General features: G+C 37.9%; 1 non-coding gene across 1 annotated transcript; it reads right to left on the reverse strand.

Moving 5' to 3' along the window:
• Positions 1-9,713: 9,713 nt before the first annotated feature.
• LOC137224192 (U6 spliceosomal RNA) lies at positions 9,714-9,818 on the reverse strand. The gene has a single exon (XR_010943287.1). It is a non-coding gene; the product is annotated as a U6 spliceosomal RNA (small nuclear RNA).
• Between the last annotated feature and the right edge of the window lie 744 nt (positions 9,819-10,562).

The raw sequence follows: 10,562 nt of genomic DNA on the forward strand, positions 1-10,562 counted from the left end.
CCGGGGCACGAACCTGCGTCCCCTGCATCGGCAGGCGGACTCCCAGCCACTGCGCCACCAGGGAAGCCCTGGGGTCTTATTTTATTTAGCATTCAGATTCATCTCTTCATTGTATCTAATTCTTTAAACCCCTGAGTAGACTTTCCCTTAACTAAAACCAAATGCACTTATCTAATTTTGCTCTAAATTGTAGAGTGGAAATAAATACAAGTTGTAGACACTAAGCTTTTACTAATTAAACAGATTTTTGGAGGGGAGGGAAGGAGCGATGGTGGAAGTGGTGCCCAGCGAATACCAGCTGTCATCACCAAAGAGATTGCTAACTGCCTGTGAACTAATTTCATAGTGTATTATATAAATAAAGTTTCCTTGGTCTATGTTTGGGGAGGACAGGTATATTGGCTTGATCACCTCAGGGATGCTGAATGAGCCTAGTTAAATGTAAAAGAGACATACATTTAACAAAATCTGAATTTATGAATGAGTAGGAAAAAATATGACTGTCAAGTGATTCAGATATTCATATCAGAAGAACCATTTTTGGGCTTCCCTGGTGGCACAGTGGTTGAGCGTCTGCCTGCCAATGCAGGGGACATGGGTTCGAGCCCTGGTCTGGGAAGATCCCACATGCCGCGGAGCAACTGGGCCCGTGAGCCACAACTACTGAGCCTGCGTGCCACAACTACTGAGCCTGCATGCCACAACTACTGAGCCTGTACGTCTGGAGCCTGTGCTCCACAACAAGAGAGGCCATGACAGTGAGAGGCCCGCGCACCGTGAAGAAGAGTGGCTCCCGCTCGCCGCAACTAGAGAAAGCCCTCGCACAGAAATGAAGACCCAATGCAGCCAATAAATAAATAAATAAATAAATTTATTAAAACAAAAAAAAGAAGAGCCATTTTCAGTTTCTTATTTAAGAAAAACTATGAAAACGCAAATAATTAGATTATTTGATAAGCCAGAAACTAGCCTAATAGATTTGGCCTAACAAATGTAATGTTAATGCTCAGTTACCTTAAGGTCGGATGCTCTGATGTCTCTACATGTATTGGAGAAATATATCATTAAATATATAATGAGACTGGATATTTGCACCAGCGTTTCAATGTATTCTTACTCTTGGAAAATACTAGGAAAGACTTTGAGAAAATACTACCATGACCATCACCACCAGCTCCTCATCTACCCTACCCTGGTTTATTTGTTTGTGTGTTTTAACTCATTTCATTTTAATGGGCCTCTTATTAGTATAAAAATTTGTAATATAATAATGCCAAATTTCTTTGAGCTTTTAAAGGAGAAGTTACTTTTCTGTAAAGTGTTAATATCCTTCCTTATGTGTTAGTGCTCTTCTCTCTCTCTCTCTCTTTAGATATCTAACTTGATCCATCATATGTTATAGTTTAACTCTCAGAAATGTGGGGTATCTTGCCTGTGTCAGTTCTCTAACAATGAAAATGTTATTTTAAAAATAAGATTGGTTCGTTATACTGTTAACAATGACACTCTCATATGTGCCTAGAGGTTAACGACAGAATTAGAAAACTCTCCTGCTGGAGATGACTTGCTAGTTGGGAGTCTCTCTCATGGGTGAGGCAAGTGCTAAGTTTTCTCAAGAGCTTCTTCCACCACCAGGAAACCTGGATTCTTACATCAACTCAAGGTCTGTTTTGGGAACTGCATAAGGATCTCATATCCTTGCTAAGGGAAAGGTCTCTTTTTCCTTCTCACTCTGGATAAAGTCACAGGAAAATTTAAGGCTCATTTTTCTTCTCTGGATATTAAATGGTGAAATTTTTAAAATGATGATTAAATGAGAAAAGTAATATATCTAATTTTTTATTTTGACTAAGTATGTATTGGGAGGTAGAATAATTAAGCTATATAAATCTCCTTAGATGAGCCAAATTAAATATTTTTAAATAAAAAGTATATTTGATATTAAAATGCTAGGAAATTAGTAGAAATCTTTATTTATACTTTCTAATATATGTCAGACTTCATTCTCAATGTTTTTCCCAGATATTATAGAAATGGAATTAAATACCTTATGCCTGATAGTCAAATACAAATGCATAAAATGTGAAAATCACATATATCTACAAAATCTACATACATTTTCTGCCTAAGGGAAAATTAAAATAAATTGTGTGGGATTTTGCGAGGGTTGGGAATGGAGTGGGAGGTGAAATCCCGTTATCTCCCATGTTCACTATTATTTGCAATGCTAAAGAGTAGCATTGCCACTAGAGGGCAGTGTTTGACTGAAAATCAAAGAAAAATACCCATACAATTCTTTGCAGACAGAAAAGTTATTAACAGTATACAGTTATCTTGTCAGTAAACCACTTGAGCTTCACCTCTGCCCTTAATTTTACTTTGTTTTTGTGAGTTTTGTTTGATGCCCATGGCATCCAGTGATCCAAAGATATGGTCCCCATCAGACTCCTGTGAGGTTACTAAGCAGGTATGTTTTGTTTAGGCAGCCCCGTTCCTCTACTCTAAAACTGTACTTCTGACTTGGCACTTCTTGTCTTTGACAGTCAGTTAAGTTCAATCAAGAAATAATGCCTCAGGTTGCTACCACAAGCCCTACACTTTAAGCTTTTCTCGTATATATATATGAATGAGGTACAGTCCTTCTCCAGGCAACAGTGTGCCTTATACTGCCCACAAACCACTTAGGACCTCCTGTGATTGTCCCACAAATCCCACTTTGATCCTATTATTGTCCATTTCTTTCATACAAAACCCATGTTTTCTAAGCTCATAGTTTATTTATTCCTAGGAAATCGGTATGCTTACAGATGATTTTAACGACAAGGACTAAAGTGAAAATAAAGTAATATTTGCTGTTTCTTCAAATGCACTATCATGTTAGAATTCATTCTTATTAATAATATTCATTTAATATTAGTATTCATATTTCATTTTATTATTTCTCTTTAGCTAATATTTATAAATGTTTTCCATATGGCTAGCACTATAAGGGTAAGGTGACCCTGAACTTAATCCTATGATATAAGTACTACAGTTATTTCCAATTTACAGCTGAAATTAGGGCTAAGGGTGTATTTTTAAACATTTAGACAGTTAAGAACCGTGAGGTACTAGGCTTTGGCTTATTTGAGATCACTGTGCACATAAATGAAAGAACTAGTTTTCCTGACACTAGAGTTAGGAATACACACCTCTCAGGTTTTCTATAAATGCCAGCTTAAGTCATCTAAATTGAAGCCCATGGTGACCTCTGATATGCTAGGCAGATATTAGGTTTATTAATATTTAAATGTAAAGTCCTATCGTTATATTCTTCTTCTTACTAGATCAATTAATTCATTCATCATATATGTAACATACTGCTAGGATTTGAGGGTACAAAAATGACTAAGACTTAACTCCTCAAGGCGTGTTAATAACACATAGAAACTGATTGTGGAGACTGTCTTTTTTGTGATAGTCTTACCTCGAAATAAAACAGAATAACAGTTACACCCTTCAGATGTCTCACATACACAAGAGCTGATTTAAAGGCAGAAGTTGTACTGAACTCAGACATGCTGCTTTCTGGCTGGAAATCAAAAGCCCACAAAAAACAGCCCTCTTTTCTGACGACAGGAAGACAGTAAGTAGTCCCAGCTAGAAGTGCAAATTAAAACAACCGGAAATCACTATATACATATTAAAATGGCTAAAATAAACTATAGTTACAACACCAAATACTGGCAAGGATGTAGAGAGAGTGGCTCTCTTATACATTACTGGTACGAATGCAAAATGGTACAGCCACTCTGGAAGTCAGTTTAGTACTTTCTTAAATTAAGAATGCAGCTGTCATATGACCCAGCAATTGCACTCCTAGGTATTTATCACAGAGGACTGAACACTTATATACATACAAGAACCTATACACAAATGTCTATAGAAACTTTATTATTAATAGCCCCCAAATGGAAACAATTCAGATGTCTTCAGTAGGTAAGTGGTTCAACAAACTCACATATGACTTAGCAACAAAAGGGAACAAAATAGTGATACATGCAACAATCTGGATGAATCTCCAAGGAGATGCTCCGTGAAAAAAATCCACTCACAAAAGATTAAATACAGTATTATTCCATCTATGTAGCATTCTTGAAATAACAAGTTATAGGAATGAAGGCCAGATTACTGGTTGCCAGGGGTTAACAAGGGGACCAGGAGATGGGGAGGCGGTGGATGAGAGGAAAGTGGATGTGACTATAAAAGGGCAACATAAAGGATACTTGTAGTAATGGAACATTCTGTATCTTGACTACACCGATGTTGCACAACACTGGTTGTGATACTGTACTACAGTTCTGCAAGATGTTACCATTAGGTGAAACTAGGTAAGTGATACGTGGCATCTCTCTGAATTATTTCTTACAACTGCATACGAATCTTTATTTTCTATCTGAAAATAAAAAGGGTAATTAAAAATAAAAAATTAGGGCTTCCCTGGTGGCACAGTGGTTAAGAATCCGCCTGTCAATGCAGGGGACACGGGTTCGAGCCCTGGTCTGGGAAGATCCCACATGCCACGGAACAACTAAGCCCACGTGCCACAACTACTGAAGCCTGCATGCCTAGAGCCCATGCTCTGCAACAAGAGAACCCACCGCAATGAGAAGCCCGTGCACCGCAACAAAGAGTAGCCCCCGCTCGCCACAACTAAAGAAAGCCCGCGCACAGCAACAAAGACCCAACGCAGCCATAAATAAATAAATAAATAATCTATCTTAAAAAAAATAATAAAAATTTAAAAATTAACTAACTTGTCTGGGTATTTCTTACCAGAACCCTCTCTCTTGGGCAAGAGAAATTCACATTATATAGAAAATAGCAAGGAACACCTCAGCAAAGGAAAAGACGAAGGCAAGAATTGAAGGGAAAGCTGTGGAAGGGGCAGTTCCTGGGGAACAGGAAAAGGAATCCTTGTAAATCAGGAAGGAGATGTGTTATCAAGATGACAGACATTTCCAGACTAGACCACCCCTCCTTCTGGTCTGGAGGAGACCAGACTTCAGAAAGGAATAGTGTCCTACGGCCCACAGGGAAGCTCAGGACAAAGCACTGGGATTGAGGTTCTGAGAAGATCCCTGAACCTAAGTAGGGAACAGAGAAGAACCAGCCAAAGCTTCCAAAGAGCTGTTCTTGACTGCACAATGAGCACAAGCATGTCAGCAAGTACCGGTGGTACCAACAAGCAAAAGAAATTCCAAGTATCTTCTGAACTCTATGAAGATCCCAGATCCACTGCACACGTGTTGGGTGGGGAGGGAAATAAGGAGAGGGAAACTGGATTTTCTACACATACCAAATTGATGGGAACTAAGAACGTGATTTCAATTTATTTTAGAAAAATAAAGCAAGTTAGTATTTTGTTGTTGCTGTTGAAGTTGTTGTTATCCTCCAGAAACATGGAGTAAAATTCGTATCTGCCAGTAGATGTCCCAACATCTTTTCTTACTGATGGACTGCACAAGGGAAGATTTGGATTTACATAATTTCAAGAATCGTATCTTCTTTATATTATCAGGAGTAAATAGCCTGTATCACTAGACAAAATGGCTAGAGTTTTCAAAGCCAGGATTTCCTTTCTTAATTTTGATGATCCCAAGTTGAATATTTTTACATTCTAGAAAGAGTGAGGGTTTCTATTTATTGTGTGCTTTCCTTTGAATGCCTTTGTATAGACTGGAATGGTCATAGGCTTATTAGCCATGGGGCTGTGCCTAAGATAATTAGTTAGACAAACAGAAGGATTAAAGGAAATCTATATGCAGGTAATGGGGATCCAAACTATTATACTTTTCAGAGATGAATAAGCTTTATGTAGATACTAAACCATTTCTTACTCTATTAGTAATTTAATTCAATATACTTTAATATTAAACCTCTATAAAATGTTAACAGAACAAAGTTATCCTGTTATGTTTTGAGGCACAAGTGAACACTTTCTGTGGCTTTTATGATGAAACTTATTTTCCCTTTGAAGTTGAAGTTACTCCCAAATTACTCCCAAGTGGTGGGCACTTTTTCCCACATGGAGGACAAGAAATTCACTAATTATTCTGAGTTCCTTGGCAACCAGACTTCCCTATTTTAGACTTACTTTGAGAATTGGTAGTGGGTGAATAGTGTCCCTCCCCAATTCATGTCTACTCATAACCTAGATCATACTAGATTAGTGTAGGTCCTAAATCCAACGACTGGTGTCCCTATAAGGAAAGCCAAGGAATACACAAAGCCACATAGGAAGAAGACCATGTAAAGACAGAGGCAGGGATTGAAGTGGTGCAGGTACAGCCAAGGAACAGCAAGGATTGTCAGCAACCACCAGAAGCCAGGAAGAGGTGAGGAAGGAATCTTTCCTAGAACTTGCAGAGGGAGTGTCACCCTTATGGCACCTTGATTTCAAACTTCTAGCTCCCAGAACTGATAGAATATATTACTGTTGTTTTATGTCACCCAGTTTGTGGAACTTTATTAAGACAGCCCTAGGAAACTAATAAACAGTCAACCCTCAACTCCTTTTACTGGGTGAGAAAATGTTTGGATGTTTGGTTTGAATCAGGATATTCACTTCTGTTCTCCATGGAGCATGTTGACTTATGAACCTTTGAGGAACAGCCAAGTGGTTCTCCAACTTGCTTTTTCAGCTAACTGGGAGAGAAGCTGTTAAACTAGTTGAATGTATTCTTAAATCATTCAGTGCCCTTCTTGTTAAAAAGGAAAATTGATTGCCTCAACTCTGAACCATAGCTAGCAGGAATTGCTGTTGATTAGGAAGACTGTGGTCGTGGAAAAAGAGACAATCAGCTGAGAACCTGATGAAGAGGAAGCATCCAATCTAACTACAGCTTATTTTCTAGTTGTGTTTCCACCTAGCTCATTTGCGAAATTAGTAATTCTGGCATTTAAAAAATATTTTGTTATTATTTCTATATTTATTGATATGATGCAATTTTCTCATCTCTTTGTGGGAGGGGTAAAAAGGAAACTGTCAATGTATGGTAATATTTGTTTTACCAAGAATGATAGAATTTTATGGACATTACCATTATATTCTAAGAATATTTTTAAAATATAAATGGGATGACCATAGGAATGGAGCTCAAAGGGAGATTTGGGGAAAAGGTGGAAATAAAACTGGAATTAAGAGGGCTTTTTCATTCTTATTTATTTTCTTATTTATGTATTTATTTATTTTTGGTTTGTTTATAAGATCAATTTATCTTTACTGAAAACAAAGTAGCCAATTGGATATCCTCAGCCGTAACCCTTAAGAAAACTGAGCCTGGCACATAAGACTGGTTCTCTAGTAGAAGAGCCAGGGGAACATCATAGTAATTCTGTTCAACCCAGCTAGGTCCCTCCTAAGTGGAAATGGCAGACATTTCTCAGCTGGTGGGTACCATCTCTTGATGCAGAGGACAGTGGAGAAGGAAACAGGGTTTCCTGGCCCCCTTCATCACTGCCTTTCCTAATTGCTGTCCACAGGTTGCTCCTCAGGCTGGGGGCTCAACACCTCACCAGTCTGCCGTGGAAGGACACAGTATCTGCATAGATGGAGAAAATGTTTTCTCGTAGATCTGCTCTAATCGCGAGATTTTTGCAATCATTTTTCAAGATTTCTGACGTGTCTCATTGTATAACTTATTGCTGGCCTCCAAAACATCAATTCATTAAAAAACCCCAAAGAAAAGAAGAACATAAATTATTGAACTTAGCATTATAACAGTTTGCACAGCTAAGGAATTAAACATTTATTGATTTTGTTAGTGTAAGTTTTCAGATTCATATTTCACAAATGACAAAGAGCTTAAAGCTTATCCCTTGAAGAACAGGGCGTAGTTTGACAGTGTTGTAATGTGAAAAATTTATTGGAATAATGTTCTTTTCTATGACTTTACAAATTATGGTTTACACTTTCAAAATTGGAACAGGTCACAGAAAATAGTCTACCCAGTCACCTTTGCAATTCATATGCCCCTGTTCTTCCTCTCATCAATTACAAAATCTTTGTTTTCCAAGGATCAATACATTCCAAAGAATCTCCAGGAAAAATAAGTCACTTAGAAGGGTGTTAGTCATGGCATAAAGTAGCAGAGATTGTAACGTAGATATCATTATTTTTCTGAGGTCCATCAGCCAGGTCTGTGAGTAGATGCATGCTTGTGTGTGTGTGTGTGTGTTCGTGTGTGTGTTTCTGTGCATGCATTCGTGTGAGTGCAAAGGAGAGGGATAAGAAAATTTCATTTGCATGAAGAAGGGAATATAAAATATAAATTAGGCACTTCATTTAATTTTTTAACATTTCTTATTGACTCTCTTCCTCCTTTAGGATCCAAACTCCATGGAGAGAGGACTCAATCTGTCCTGTCACTGCTGTAGGCTCAGTGACTAGAACAGTACTGGTCACTCAAAGCCCGTAGTTTACCTTAGTGTTCACTCCTTTTTTTAAAAAAAAATTTATTAGAGTATTGTTGATCTACAATGCTGTGTTAGTTTCAGGTGTACAGCAAAGTGAATCAGTTATACGTATACATATATCCACCTTTTTTAGATTCTTTTCCCATACAGGTCATTACGAGTGTTGAGTTAGGTTCCCTGTGCTATACAGTAGGTCCTTACTAGTTACCTATTTTATATATAGTAGTGTGTATATGTCAATCCCAATCTCCCAATTTACCCCTCCCCTGCTTCCTCCCTTGGTAAACGTAAGTTTATTTTCTACATCTGTGACTGTATTTCTATTTTGTAAATAAGTTCATCTGTACCATCTTGGTGTTATATGTTTTATGGGTTTTGATAATTGTAATGACATGTTTTCATAGAGAATAGTTTCACTGCCTTAAAAATCCTCTGTGCTCCACCTACTTGCCCCTTCCTTTCCTCTAGCCCCTGGCAACCACTGCTCTTTTTTTTTTTTTTTTGGCGGTACGCAGGCCTCTCACTGTTGTGGCCTCTCCCGTTGCGGAGCACAGGCTCCGGACGCGCAGGCTCAGCGGCCATGGCTCACGGGCCCAGCCGCTCCGCAGGATGTGGGACCTTCCCGGACCGGGGCACGAACCTGTGTCCCCTGCATCGGCAGGTGGACTCTCAACCACTGCGCCACCAGGGAAGCCCCACTGCTCTTTTTTTTTTAACTGGCTCCATAGTTCTGCCTTTTCTAGAATGGCTTATACCAGGATTCATACAGGATGTAGCCTTTCAGATTGGCTTCTTTCACTTAGTAATACGCATTTAAGTTTCTTCCATGTCTTGTCATGGCTTGATAGCTCACTGAATAATATTCCATTGTCTGGATGGACCACAGTTTATGCATTTATCTACTGAAGTTCTATGACTAGAACTGTTATAAATATCCATGTGCAGGTTTCTGCATGGACACAGGCTTTCCACTCATTTGGGTAAATACCAAGGAATGTGACTGCTGATCTTATGGTGGGAATATGTTTATTTTTATAAGAAACTGTCAAACAGTCTTCCAAGGTGCTTGTACCATTTTGCGTTCCCACCAGCATGATGTTGTATTTTCTCTGTTGCTCCACATTCTTGCCAGATTTTGATGTTGCCAATGCTTGGGATTTTAGTTATTCTAATGCGTATGTAGTGGAAACAATCTCATATTTTAAAATTTGCAATTCTCTAATGATGTATGATTTATCTTTTCATATGCTTATTGGAAAAATATGAAATGTATCATAAATTTATATCATCCTTGCACAGAGGACATGCTTATCTTCTCTGTATGATTCCAATTTTGGTATATGTGCTTCCAAAGTGAGCACTATCCTTTCTTTTATTTCCCAAGATGAAGGATGTAATGGCTAAAACAAACATGTAACCATGAGATAAATTGGAGTATGCCATTGACTGAAGAGTCATGTTTATTTCTATAAAATATAAATAAGATGAGACGTGTGAATGGAGAAGGAGCAAGAGATATCTAGAAATGCAGAAGAAAAAGCAGTAGGAAGAAGGTATACTTTCAGACAGAGCCACAAAGGCACCCTAGGTTCAATGGGTGCAGACAAAAACAAGGCAGGTTTTTAGAAGAAAAGTATTTTTTTAAATGGGGGCAGGGAAGTAATTAGAACTTAGCTTTAGAAACACTTACCAAGTTTTCTTCCAATATTTTACTTTCACCTTTTCCTCCTGCCTCAAGCCCTGTTTACACAGAGTTTAGGAAAACAGTGTGGCTCCACACTTGTAAAAAAATAATCAAATTGTTTAGGACAGGAACATTACCTTAAACTCATAATTGCACACCTATATTTTCAGAAGTGTGAGATTCCATACCATGTACCAGGCTCTGTTTTGGCACTGAGAATAAAAAATGGAGCAAAACACATTTCCTGTTTCAGTGGAAGTTATACCTCAGTGGCGGGAAGCAAACTATATATATATATATATATATATATATATATATATATATATACACACATATATGTAGTATACATACATATATATATGTAGTATATGTAGAGCATTATATTATATATATATAATGTAGAGCAATAAAGCAGGTAAGT

This window comes from Pseudorca crassidens, chromosome 4 (assembly GCF_039906515.1).
Source record: "Pseudorca crassidens isolate mPseCra1 chromosome 4, mPseCra1.hap1, whole genome shotgun sequence".
NCBI lineage: Eukaryota > Metazoa > Chordata > Mammalia > Artiodactyla > Delphinidae > Pseudorca > Pseudorca crassidens.